The following is a 14296-nucleotide window of genomic DNA, read 5'->3' as shown; positions in this document are numbered from 1 at the left end:
CTCTTAGAACAAATTAGGGAGCCAAGAGGAAAGGGCAGGGTCTGGAGATTGTCAGAGAGAAGCAACTATGAAGGTGGTTTCATTTTATATCTTTTCTAGGGAAACCTGGGAAATAACTGTATTTTCTATGTAGCTTCCTTTAAAGTGTGTATAATTGACATTACATTTATCTAAAGATTCTTAGTTGCTAACATACCGTCCTCCCCAGATTTCTTTTAAAGCAGCTTTTTCCCCCTAGAGAATCTAGGAATAGCCTCTTTTCACAGTGAAAACAAAGAGTAAGTTTTATGTCTCTCAATCCATCTTTCCTTGAATAAAGAAATCACTTGACACTTGCAAAATAGAAGTTTTTGTTTTAGAGCTTTAATAATGAATGTTTTCTAAACACAGACTGTGGAATTGAGCCCAAGATTAGATAGCCAAATTCTTTTATGAGTCAGCCTGCCCCTACTTTAAAGCCACAAATAAGTTACTTACCTGCTCTGTACTTTCACTTTCCATCTGCAAAATGGAGATGAAAACCCCTTCTCTTTCTATCTGCTTTTCAAGGGATATGTGAATTAAGTGGATAAAATCTGAAGTGCTTCAAATTACATTGAACTCCTTATTGATGCAATACAGATGCAATTACAGTATTTAGTGTCACCGAAATAATTAAATATTATGAATATATGAAATGTAGTTTTAAAGAGCTCTATAGAGTAAATGTTGTTGTGGTGTGTTTGTTTGTTTTTTTTTTTTTTAATTCCCTCATAAAAATGTCTGAAGCCATTGAGACAGGTTTTAGCTGAAGTATTCCCCACTATAGCCACAAGAGGTCCTCCTCCTAGCAATTCAAATCACGTCGAATTTGATGAGCAGAGGCCCCATGGTCCTCTGTATTCATATCAGTTGGCTGACAGAAAACACAGATCACCTATGTCACATTTCCATAGTTAACTATAGGGTAGCAAACAAAACCAGAAAAATCTGGCTTTCTCTGGGTGATCACTGAAGCATGCTGAACACTAAATAGTTCCTGTAAACTACACAGCCGCTGCATTCTGCACCCTGGCCCCCTTCCAGATTTTCACAGTAATTCCATCTTGTCACCTTGCCCAGTCTTGTTGAGTATTTATTCTCTTTCCCTATTTATTTGTTTCCTTTCATTATACTTTCCAAACTTTAAAGTTTTGGCTCACATTCCTCTTGCAAGCAAACCAAGGTTAGGGATAGAGAGGCTGGAAAAAAAAGGGAAAAGAGAATAAATCAAGGCCATTGTAGAAATCTACCCAAGGAAATAAAGTGTGCCTTTGCTCTAGGTATCAGGGCTGGCCCCAGACAAACTCACTCAACCACATGTACTGAGGAGCCCTGGATGCAGAGCCCTGTGTCAGGGGTTGGCTAGAAGATTAAAGGCACAGAAGGGAGGCCTCCAAAAAGAAAACAATTCTATCCCTATCAGCAGTCCCTCCTGGAAAATAAGCCTTTCAGGGTGCAATCAGTTCTTTAATCAGAATGAAATACAGGTTCTTCTTGTCATTAAAATCCCTTAAAAAATGAAAGTAGTTTTTGCATGACCCATGAGTCCATTTTATTCTATGTATGACACCTCAAAATATTGGCAATTTCAGATTGGGGCTTTAAAAAATGTGTAATTTTCTGAACAGCTGTAACATCATTTTAAGATGAGATTTAAAGCTGAGAATAATTTTAGTTTGTAATAATTAAAATCATTTTATTCCGAAAATACGTGATAAATAGTTCCGGCACTTAGTTGGGGGTTTTAGGTGAATCTAAATGAATCTGCTCCTGTTTCAAGGTTTATGTACTGTAGCAAAAAGATGTTTCCCACTCTCACTTCCCACCTACCCTGTTATTAGCTACTAACCAGCTCTCCTATCCCATTCATCTTGGGAAATGTCCCTTATCTCATCATCAAATCTATAAAACCATGGGCATGAGCCCTATCTTTTCTGTCTTCTCTCTTATTACAATTCAAGTTGCACCCTTGCTCCTACCAAAGGCTAATCTCTCCTCTTCAGCTCTGGATCCTTCTTCTTCCACCTTCTTGAGGACACTGCTCCTTCATTATCATCCCATGTACTGCATTATCTCCCCTTCTCTAATGATCAGCACAAAAATGGGCCACTACCTCTAATTTTAAAATATCAAACATTAGTTTCACCTTACAGCTCCCTCTAGTTGCTCCTCCAAGTTCTATGCTTCCTTCATCACAATCCTTCCCAAATGAGTTGCCGCCACCCTATGTTTTCACTTCTTGTTTACCCCATAGCTCACTCCATGAGATTTCTGCCCCCTTCACTGCCAGTAAGGGCCATTTTTAAGTCTGCCAACAACTTTCATTTGGCCAAATCTATACTGTTATCTCAGGGGACACCTCATCCAATCCTATGGCTTTAAATGAGATCTATAATGGGATGCTGAGTGGGACTTTTCTTGTTGCTCAGAATTGGCAACTAAAACTCAAAATGAAAGAAATAGAAGCCACCTGTGTACACTGCACACTAAGGAATTTCCAGTATCTGAGGGCAGACATCTCACTCCAGGACTTACTAAAAATCAGTAAAGAAAAGAGCTTCATATTCTTCCTTTTCTATTCTCTCTCCTGGCCCCAATACCAGAAGTTAGGGGACTTGAAAAACTAGGGGAATTAGGCCAAGTACTCTTCTCCCCTTGAAGATACCAGAACAGAAGAAGGGGTGAAAGAGTAAATATTGCTCCTTCCCCATTTCAAGTCCCTCAAGAGGATATCTAATCATTGCTGGAGGAAAGGGAAGAGATGAGATTTAAATTGGAATGAGATGAAAGTTTTAAAATGGACTAAGTAGACTTTAAAGAACTTAAAATGGCCAGAAAGTTATGAAGCCCACCCAATGTGTCATTAAGGAATAAGAAAGGGAGATGCAGCAGAGCAAAGTGAAATTCAGGGATTACAGAAAGCAAACTAGTTCACTCAATAAACCAGTCACACATTCATATGAGAATCATATGCTAATGGTTCTCAAATTTGTATCCCCTACCCAGAGCTCTCTCATGAGCCCCGGAGGCATATATCCAACTGCTGTCTCCAACTGGATAGCAAATATACCTTTCAAACTTAGTATGTCTCAAAAAAGAGTTCTTGATTCTGCCTCTCAAATCTATTTCTTTCATGATGATCATTTTATAATGTGTAGAAATATCAAGTCAACATGTTGTGCACCTGGAACTAACATAGTGTTGTAGGTCAATAATATTTCAATTAAAAAATAATAATTAAAAAAATTAAGGGATGGAAGGGGGGAAAAACCCTATTTCTGTCATTCATTGTCTAGTAATTGGTACTATCACCTAATCGCTTAAGCAAAAGCCTAGCAGTCATCCTTCATTCATTCTTTTCCCTCACAATCATCAAGAATTTCCATTAACCCTATTTCCAAAAGTTATCTTGAACACATCCACTCGTCTCTATCTCCCCTACCCCAACTATTCTGAAGCATTTGCAATCCATTCTCTTCATAGCATCTAAATGATATTTCAGAATACAGGTTAGCTCTTGTTATTCTCCTGCTTAAAATCATCCAATGGTTTCTTATTGCTTAATAGCACAAAGTTCAAATTATTTACCAAATCTACAAGGCCCTGCATGATCTGGCTCCTGTCAACTTCTCCCACCATGACTCACAGCATTCTTCCCCCTAGCTCATTGACTTCAGTTATACTTTCTGCTCATAAAATACCCAAGCTAATTCCCTTAGGGCCATTGCACTTGCTGTTCTTTTGTCTGCAATCATTTTCTCCCAGCTATGTATACGTCTGGTTCATTTTCATCCTTGATATAATCCCTCACCTTCTCAGAGAGCTATTACCTGATTACCTTATCTCACTGCTCCCAGTCACTTATCACAACTTCACATATTTACTTATGTGTTTACTTATTCTGTCTTCACCACTGGAATAAAAGCTAGGGACAATGGTAGTGTCTATAACAGCACAGCATATGAAAATTAACTATATAAGATAAGGCATCAATAGCTATGGGGTTTCAAAGGAAGAAAAGATAGCACTAGAAGGAGGGAGTAATCCAGGAAATTTTCCTGAAGGGAGTTATATTTACCTTGATGCAGAAATGAAAGTTGTCAGCATAATATAAATGGCATTTTATTAATTTTATTTCTCAGCTCTCCGTGAAATCCATTGCCTCTCCACCTTTACCACTACTACTCTGATATAAACTATAGTTGTCTTGCTTGTTATCTTTATATATTACATTTATCACCTAATTTCTCCCTCTCCTTCTATTTCACTTTGTGTAAACCTACATACAGCATTTAAATGCCAGTCAGGATATATTTATGGTAAAATTTTAAATCTCAATTTAACTATTTCAGAACTACTAAAATTGACACATTAACTTTATTGCCTTGGTGACAAGAGAAGGGCTAAAATGAATGTTCTTCTCATTAATTTTTCTCATTTAATTTTCTCAAAGTGCCATGCCTCAACTCTGACAGCTCATCTTGCTGTTAGTCAATAACCTTAACAAGCACAGTAATTACAGTCAATCATGTCTGCTTTAGTTCATTGATTACTTTGTTACTTCTTTTTCAACTTGTTAATGAAAGTTCCCAGCACAGACCTTTTGGGTGACATTTCTTTTATTAATTAACTACCCCATCAGTCCCCTGAATATATTAATACACCAGAGCACCTTGTATTGATGGTTCTAAAAACAACTTGCTCTTGCAGCATGGAAAATTACATTTTCAGAGATACAGAACACCTACAATAAAATCAATATTTACTGTCATTGAACCTGTCTTTTTATTTCAAACTATTTAAACAAGAGATAAATTACTTCTAAAGGATTAACATACTTAATTTTTAATTGATACAGCTGTTAAAATGTTAAGGAGATTATCTTGTATTTGTGATTCTAACCTCAAAAGCTAGTACTACACAATGTAAACAAGTAATATAGCATCATAGACTAGAGGCACTCAACAAGAGGTGTGGTAGTATTGATATCATATAAAAGTTAGAATCACCTTCGGCCTCATAAGAGTACTAGGTTAAGTTTACCTTTGAGACAAACTGTATATTTGTTCTAAGAAAACAAACATAGTAGATTGTCTAGCTGTGTAAATATAAAGCAAGTTTCACCTAAATGTATTGAAGGAAATGACTATTGTTTCATTCAGAGAAATTCAGAGAGGTATGTCTCCGCAAAGTTTTATTGCTTCTTGAAGAGAACCGTTTCTTTTCCCTGTATGAATTTACATGGTCCTCAAAACCATCAGAACTTATACCCCCTTTGTAAAACGAATATTTTCCAATGTCCTTTTCTAATATCCTGAAATGAAATTCATAGTTACTTACTATATATTGACCATCTATACTGAGTTTTTAAAAACATATTTTATACATAAATGTTGTTTATATATATCATATGTACTTACATAAATTATATATTTGCATTTCATTATGCAAGTGCTCAGGCACACTTACCCTGGAACACATAATAAAAGAGTCACTTTTCTCCTTATACATAGAATCACTGTGAATGTGACAGCTACAAATGTAGATTGATAAGGATGGGTTGTATTGGCAATTCAAATACCACAAGCAGCACTGAAATAGTGATGTAATTTTTCTGAAATGGTGAACAACTTTTGATACAATAAAGAACAAAACAAGAATAATCTTCCTTTAATATACCCAAGTGGTCACATTTCTGGAGAATACAATGTATGTTAAATACTGCAACAAATTTGTGTTGATAAGTAAAATCAGAGTTAGGTTCCAGGCTTAAAAAATTATAAGCAGGACCTACATGAATGTCCAGTGGGATATTTGAAAGTTGCAAGGAATGTGGGACAATTCATTTCAGGGAAGAGTTTCACACATTACAAAACTTTCCAGCTTCTTTGGCCCAAGACAATTAAATGCCAAATGTACCTCCACAGCTACTATGATAACCAAAACTGTCTATCCCTGGAGCAAGCAGGGAGACAGGGGATTAAGAACCACTAATGTAAAACATTGCATGTTTACAAGAGCCCCAAGGCTGAAAGATAGATGATAGATGAATGGAAGGAAGGAAGGTAGGAAAAAAGAAAGAAGGAAGGAAAAACCCTATAATGAGCCCTAAATGAAATACCATAGTACAACCTGAAATGGACTACTTAAGTCCCAAATGCGGTTTTAAGAGAATAACTCAGATTTCTAGGAATTGTATTAAAGACAGCTATGGTAATTTCCTGGAGGAAACGACAGGATGGGTAGCACCCACAGGGCCAGACCAAATCCTATGAGTTAGGGAGTGAGGTTTCTCCTGAAAAGAATGGATATTCCCATCGTCATTTATCCAGGACAATGAAAAGTGGACAGCCAGGTTTTTAGCTGAAAACAGGAAGTTCCTTTTCTCTGAAGTTCCATGGTTTGGGAGCCTAGACTCCGGGTAGAAGAGATAAGCCAGAGAGTTCCTACAGTGGAGAGCAAGCTGGCATGTTCATAATAGTAGTAGATGGAAACAAGTTAGACGAACACTTTTCAAGGAAGCCTTGAAGATGGTCCAGAACTTGGACAATGGGATTTTGAGTACAGTCACAGGTACTGTCATAATTATTATATCTATTGTCTTTTCTTTATCCTGCTTCTTTCTATGAACTCTGGTTAAGAAGCTATCCTGTGGAAGGAAAGGGTCTATTTCCTGATTCGGATGGAAAATCAACCTGGAGAACAAGAGTAAAAGCAGCAGGGCAGCAGCATGACTAGGAGTCCCAAACAGGAAAACATGATGGACCTCTTCCTAGACACAACCGAGAGAGCTCTGGGAATGACACAGAAGTAGCCTAGAAACACCTTAAGGGATTGATTTCTGGGACTAAAACAGTGGGAACTCAAGCCACTGGAATCTAGATAACTAAAAGAATATGTGACCTTATTTTATAATACAGTTGTTGAGACTCAGAAATTTGAGGAATATAAAGTCTTCAATAAATGGTAGCTATACTTCTAAAGGGACCAAATTAATATCTCTAATTCAAAAATAAGGAAAACCTCAGTAGCTGATAAACTAGGCCATGATTCACAGACACTTTCTAATTGTGAATTTAAGTAAGTTAAAACTCCTATTAATAATCTCAATAGTTTCCTCTTGTTCATACACAAAGTTCATGTTTCACCTCAGAAATTTGTACAAACACTAAGAATCAAATTTTTTTAATTCAGTACTGGGATTTACAACTAGCAGAATTTCATAAGCTCTCAGACTATTCACTAGTTTGGGAAGTGTTCAGAAAAAAAAGACTGACAAAGGAAGGTGAGTAATAGATAAAAGAAATTACGAGAGGAATCTTTTTTATTAACACTAGACCAGCTCTCGTTTTTGTTCTTCTTTTTCTTAAAAAAGGTGAGGCAAAGCATGAATCATGTCATCCAGTTTTTGCTATCCTGCTTGCTCTCCTTGAATTTTTACAAACACCTGAAGGCAATCAAATACACAATTCACAGCTACTTACCTCAAAGAGAGGAAATAACATAAGGATATCCCAAAAGAAACTGTCAAGGAGAAAGAGGTTTAGAGATGTAGCTTTGAAACTACATTGATATTTTGTCTTTATTCCTTTACTAAATGGAAAGAAATCACAGCAAAGACCTACAATTAAGTAGTAAAAGCATTAAAACTTCTAGAAATAGTATCTAAAAGAAACAAAAAAGAAATGTGAGGCCTAAATCTCACCACAGTTGTTTTATATCATCCTTTATCCCTTATAAAACACCTATAAAGACCTTTTAAATGGCTTCATGGTTTCATAAATTAAGTTTATATTTTCACATTTCTAATATTAAATATTCATTAAATGAATGAATATATATTTGCTCATGTATTTTCAATGTTTATGAACTTGAATAAAATCCTTTCTGTGGGTTTCTTATGACACAGAAATGCTGCATAACCCAGAGCTTTACTTGAGGAAGAGGCAAGAAAAGGGAGAAAAACTACATTTGCCCCCTAAACTGTCTCAGTTCTCTGATAAGCGATTTAATCCCACAAGACACATGATCCTAAACAGCAGTAGCTTCATTGTGAATAAATGTTTTTAGTCCACCTTTTAAAACATTATAAACCAAGGAGTATCGGCTGTATCAAAAACTTCTGAGGCCCTGCGCACACCTGTTGAGCCTCACCTCTGACTCCAGTCACACCTGTGGAAGATAGTTCCCAGCAGGCCACAACACCCTCGCATTATCAGTATGACACCTCCCATCTTTCACTGTCTGCCACGGGGCCTCTCCAATACCACAGATAACACAAGGAGCCCACTCAGTATGTGCATATCCATAGATGTTCCCAGGAATGAGCGTCCAGGATTAACACACAACCAGTGGGAAGGAACTGGTAGACAATTGCTCCTTCCAGGTGACTCCCTGGTAGAGAATTCTAAGGAGCATTCTACACAATCCTCAGAAGGTTCTAGGTGGCATCAAGTCCCAGCTGGGCTCAACAGTGACTTTGAAAATGCAAGCTTTTCTCTTTTCCTTACTCTGCCCAATCTCTCATCCCTGCTCCCTGTTGCCACCACTCAAATAAACCGCCTAGACACAAGCCCCTGTCTCAGGCTCTTGCTTTGAGGGAGAATCCAAGCCAAGACTGTTTATATGAAGAGTGGGCTCCGAAAGCAGGCCCTTGGGATGGTACTCTCGAACTGGATCACTTACAGGCCAGGTGGAAATGACAATCCATTGCTGGTGAGAGGCATGTGCATCTCACTAGTGTGGACTGAGATGAGGTACAGGTGAAAGAGCTGACTGTGAGCAGCTCTTTCCAATTCTGCATTCAGTGACATCATGCAGGTAATTTGAAAATGGCCATGGTTAGGAGTATGCACACCACAGAAATTGGTAATCACAAATCAGGGCTTCCCCATTCCTCAGCATTCTATTAAGAGGACTAGATGGTTGGGAAAGGGCTATGAGACTCTTTCTTATACAGAATTTTGGCCATCACTCCAGTTTTCAGCTTCTTTCTTCCCATATCCCATTTTAAGAGGTACCTGGTACCTTTTCCAGGGTTTATGCCACAAATCACCAAATCCCAAGGCTACTGCTGTCCTATGGCATAAATCAGCTGCTTCCACTATGGTCAGCCTTTATTCAAGTGCAAGAAGTCTATTTTTAGCAATTAAAAAACCATTTAGTGAGGTTTGGGAAAGTTTCTAAATAGTATATTGCAGTTTGCCAGTGCTCAGGTGAGGATTCCATAAACAAACAGGTAATATATATTAGCCATATTCTGTTTTTTATAAACTTATGTCATTTGTACTCCCACTACAATTTATTTTCAACTTTTTACTTTCTCAGAGCACCTACTATTTAATAAGACAATGAGGCTACAGTCTCTGTATGAATCATTTTACTTTATCTTCACCTAATAGAAATATTAATTATATTACATTTATATAATAAGATCTGCCCCTCTAGTATCCCCTAGGACAAGAGACTTCTATTTCTCCAAGTGATTCTAAATTCTCGCTCTCAATTCCCATTGTTCCAAATCAAAATCTTGTCAATAGTCATCTGAACTACTACAATAGCTTTCTAAGTGATTTCTCAACTGCTAGCTACCTCCACAACACCATAAACCCACCAATCCATTCTCCACTTTACTATCACAGAATTCTTTCTAAAATTATCTAATTATTTCATTACCCTGCATACAAAGTTTTCAGGGAGCTCCCAGAATAAAATACAAAGTCTTTAGTTTGGCATTCAAAGCCCTTTACCATCTGGCTTTCCTTGACGTTCCAAATACCAATCCCTAATTAAAAGCATACAAATATACTAAGGATAAGAAATTTTTCTTTTGCCGAGTGGTTGTCTTTCAGTAGTAAAAGCATACAGATACACAGAATATTTGCTCTTCTTTCTCCAATGAGCTTCCCGCAAAACACCCTCCAACCAATCCCTAAGATTATCCATTTCCCTACACGCTAACCAACCCTCTGCATTATCAAACTTTTTATTTCTGCCAATCTGATGAATGAAAAGTGGTCTCATTTAAAAAGTAAAATTTGTATTTCTTTAATTGTGAGTAGTAATAGTGATCATTTTGTTTGTATATGAGCTATCTGTACATCATTTCCCACACATGACCTGTTTTTCCTTGTTATTTTTCCACTGGTTGCATTCACATTTAACTATAAAAACACTTTAGATTTTAAGGAAATTGGTTCATCTCATACAGATGTTGTCAATCTTTTCCTGCCAATCTATCACCGATTCATTGATTTTACTTAGTTATTTCTTACTAAGCAGAAATTTATAATTTCCATGCAATCATAATATACAGATCTTTGCCCCTGTTGAACCTGGGTGTTGTTTCTTACTTGAAATAACATTCCTGGGGAGGGTGTAGTTCAACTGATAGAGTGCATGCTTCAAATGCACAGGATCCTGGGTTCAATTCCCAGTACCTCCTCTAAAAATAAGCAAATAAGCAAAACTAATTACCTCCCCCCAAAAAATAAAATTAAAGAAAAAGAAAGAAATAACATTCACTACTCCAAGATGATGATGATAATGATGACCATGTGAACTATCTGACCATCTAATACTTCTAATTTATGAATGTACTCATATTTTCTTCTAGTATTTCTAGTTTTGAATGTTTAAATTTGATCCATCTTCAATTGATTCTGATGAAAGAAATAAGACAGAAACTCAATTTTTCTTCCTCCAAATGAACAGCTAGGTTTCCCAATATCATTTTCTGATCAATTCTTTTCCTCACTAATCTTAAATGAATTTGATTGTACACTCATTTCTCACATATATGGAGGTCTGTTGTGGGGCTTTCTATTCTGTTGATTCACAGACCAATATTAAACTTTTTCAAATATTATAGCTCTATAAAAGCTCCTGTTATACTTCCCCCATATGAATATCTATTAGGACTGGTCACTCATTATTACTCTTCTATTTCACAATTTTATCAGCTGTTCACACATTTTTGTTTTTCACATGACCTTTAGAATCAGCTTATCCAACTCCCCAAAAATCCTATTAATACTTCAAGATTGCACTGAATATATGGAACAATTTAGGGAAAACTGAATTCCACAAGAACAAGATCAAGGACTGTGTTTCCATTAATTCAAGTTATCTTTTATACACTTCAGAAGAGTTTGAATTTTCTTCCTATTTGTGCTCTACATTTCTTATTAAACTCATTCCAATTTATTTTCTCTTTTGTTACTATTATAGATTTGATCTTGATCTTTCTTCTTTTCACTCTCAGGTAAATGAGTAAATCATATTCCCCCTCAGTTTACAATCGTCACAATTGGTCTATACAAGACTCTTTTTGTTACTGTATTCTTTTATCACTTGAGCCACCTCTCTTTCCCCACACCCTCAGAGGCAACTACTCTAATATACCCAAAGTGAACCTTTGTGCTTGTATTTGTTCAGGATGTGCATTGTTCTGTGGCTGTATATTTTTAATTCACATAAATGGTGTTATAGATCTCACTGTTTCTTTTTTCACTCAGCACCGTAATTTTTTTTTTCTTGGTGGCTTCCTAGCTTCCTGTTGATTTTTAATTGTTCTTAAATTTCAAGTATTTCTTTACCAGCTCTGAATCCTGGTAAGTGATTGTATTTTTTTTAATTGAAGTATGGTCGATTTACAATGTTGTGTTACTCTCTGGTGTACAGCATGGTGACTCAGTTATACACATATACATGAATTCTTTTTCATATTCTTTTTCATTATAGGTTACTAGAAGATATTGGGTATAGTTCCTGTGCTATACAGTAGTAGGACCTTGTACACATGGGGTGAATACATCTTTTTGAATTAGAGTTTCCTCCAAATATATGCCCAGGAGTGGGATTGCTGGATCATAGAGTAAGTCTATTTTTAGTTTTTTGAGGAATACATACTGTTTTCCATAATGGCTGCACCAAACTACATTCCCACCAACAGTGTAGAAAGATTTCCTTTTCTCGACAGCCTTTCCAGCATTTATCATTTGGGGACTTAATGTTGGCCATTTTGACTGGTGTGAAGTGATAGTTTTGATCTGCATTTCTCTGTTAATCAGTGATATTGAGCATCTTTTCACGTGCCTATTGGCCATTTGCATGCCTTCATTAGAGAAATGTTTGTTTAGCTCTTCTGACCATTTTTTCATTGAGTTGTTTTTTGTTATTGAGTTGAATGAGCTGTTTGTATACTCTGGAAATTAAGCTGTTGTCAGTCACATTGTTTGCAAATATATTCTCCCATTCCATAGGTTGTCTTTTTGTTTTGTTTATACTTTCCCTTGCTGTGCAAAAGCTTATAAATTTAATTAGGTCCCATTTGTTTGTTTTTGCTTTTATTTCTATTGCCTTGGTAGACTGACCTAGGAAAACATTGCTATGATTTATCAGAGAATGTTTTGCCTATGTTCTCTTCTAGGAGATTTATGGTGTCCTGTCTTACATTTAATTCTTTCAGCCATTTTGAATTTATTTTTGTGTATGGTGCAAGGGAGTAGTCTAGCTTCACTGATTCACATTCGGCTGTCCAGCTTTCCCAACACAACTTACTAAAGAGACTGTCTTTTACTCCATTGTATATGCTTGCCTCCTTTGTTGAAGATTAATTGACCATAGGTATGTGGGTTTATTTCTGGGCTCTCTGTTCCACTGATCCATATGTCTGTTTTTGTGCAAACACCACCAGTTTTGGTTACTGCAGCTCTGTAGTATTGTCTGAAGTCTGAGAGGGTTATGCCTCCAGCTTTGTTCTTTTTCCTCAGGATTGCTTTGGCAATTCTGGGTCTTTTGCAGCACCATGATTTTATAATTCATTCATGTTCACGTGTTTCTTACTTCTAATTATTGTATAAATCTCCATGAGGTCCATACACCATGCTTAACCTATCTACTTTCACAGTGACAGACACCCAGCTTGTCTTCAATTCCTCTACCATGAAAAACACTGCAACAAACACTCTTGTAGTAATAGTTGGGATAACATTATTCACTGTAACAAACAAACCCAAAATTTCAATGCTTACTAAAGTAGGTTTATTTCTTGCTGATATAACAGTTCAATATCGGTGTTTCTAGGAGGTGAATATTTTTCCTTCATGTAGTAGTACAGACAGATTACATAATTTGCCCAAGATCACAGAGAGAATAGTATAGCCAAATTTCAAATCTAAATTGTCTCATTCCAAAGTCTGTACTATTAATCACTCTGCTATGCATGTCTCTTTACAGACATGTGTGATAATCTGTAGTACTATCTTTATTATATATTAAGATCTCATATGATGCTGGATAGTAAACTATTGTCTTATGGCTCCAAATCTACTTTTGCTATACTTTGCTTTGTGATACCGGAGCTGGAACTCAGCATACTTTTCTTTGCCAGCTGGCTTATTGTTAGTTTCTTCCAAGGACACTAGCAGGCAAGAAAGTAAATGGAATTTGCTTCTTCCTATTTCCTTGCTATTCATACAGCTCAGCCCAGCAATGGTCTTCATTCCATGACTCAGCTCCTTTACAGCCCCAGGAATGACCTCTCTGTATCTCCTAATGCTGGTGAAGTACTCAGTGAAGTACTCTCTTCACTGAGTCCCAGCAACACTGGACCCTGCTCCATGCTTGAGGGTTCCAGGAACTCCAACTTTTGCCTTTGTTCTCCAAAGGATGATAGCTGTTTCCTGTATTCCCTGTATTCCTGTTTTTCAGTCCTCCATATCTTTGTAGCCATTTCCCAATAGTGAATTATTTTTACTGAACATCCTAGTATGGTTTCTGATTTCTTGACAAGACTCTGATATACATATAGAGTTGATTCTCTTTAGTTATACTATAAAGTTACCATAAACACTGAATTAGCAAATACTGAAGCATTACTCCTAGGAGAAGTACAATTCCTGTGAATCTGTGGTCACAATATTTCCACTGTAATCAATACTTAACCTTGTTTTATGTATGTTTCTGTTTAAACAGAGCTAATTCAATATATATTGTTAATTCACAACACTGAACTCTCAGCCAACAGCACTATAATCATATCTGAACTCAGCTTATTTAACAAAATATTTTAACAAAAATATTTTCTCCATAAAGCACATCGCAGCCTCCTTGCACTTAAGAACACTAGAGAGCACCTCAGCACTACACATACGTGGGAATTAAACAGTGAAATCACTATCAAAAAGTACAAAAATGCAGAAAACATGACATAAAACAGACTACAAAAGGGACACATGTTTACAGTACGAAAGCTGAGACAAGAAGACATTGG

The 14296-nt window shown here is 36.5% G+C and overlaps 1 protein-coding gene across 1 annotated transcript in view; it reads right to left on the bottom strand.

The window, feature by feature from the left end:
* Positions 1 to 14296, bottom strand: part of CTNNA3 (catenin alpha 3) — a 1350697-nt gene that overhangs the window by 1325494 nt on the left and 10907 nt on the right. The window lies entirely within an intron of this gene.

The sequence above is a fragment of the Camelus dromedarius genome, chromosome 8, assembly GCF_036321535.1.
Source record: "Camelus dromedarius isolate mCamDro1 chromosome 8, mCamDro1.pat, whole genome shotgun sequence".
Classification (NCBI taxonomy): domain Eukaryota; kingdom Metazoa; phylum Chordata; class Mammalia; order Artiodactyla; family Camelidae; genus Camelus; species Camelus dromedarius.
The sequence above is the reverse complement of the archived record's forward strand: the minus strand, read 5'-3'. Positions and strand labels throughout refer to the sequence as shown.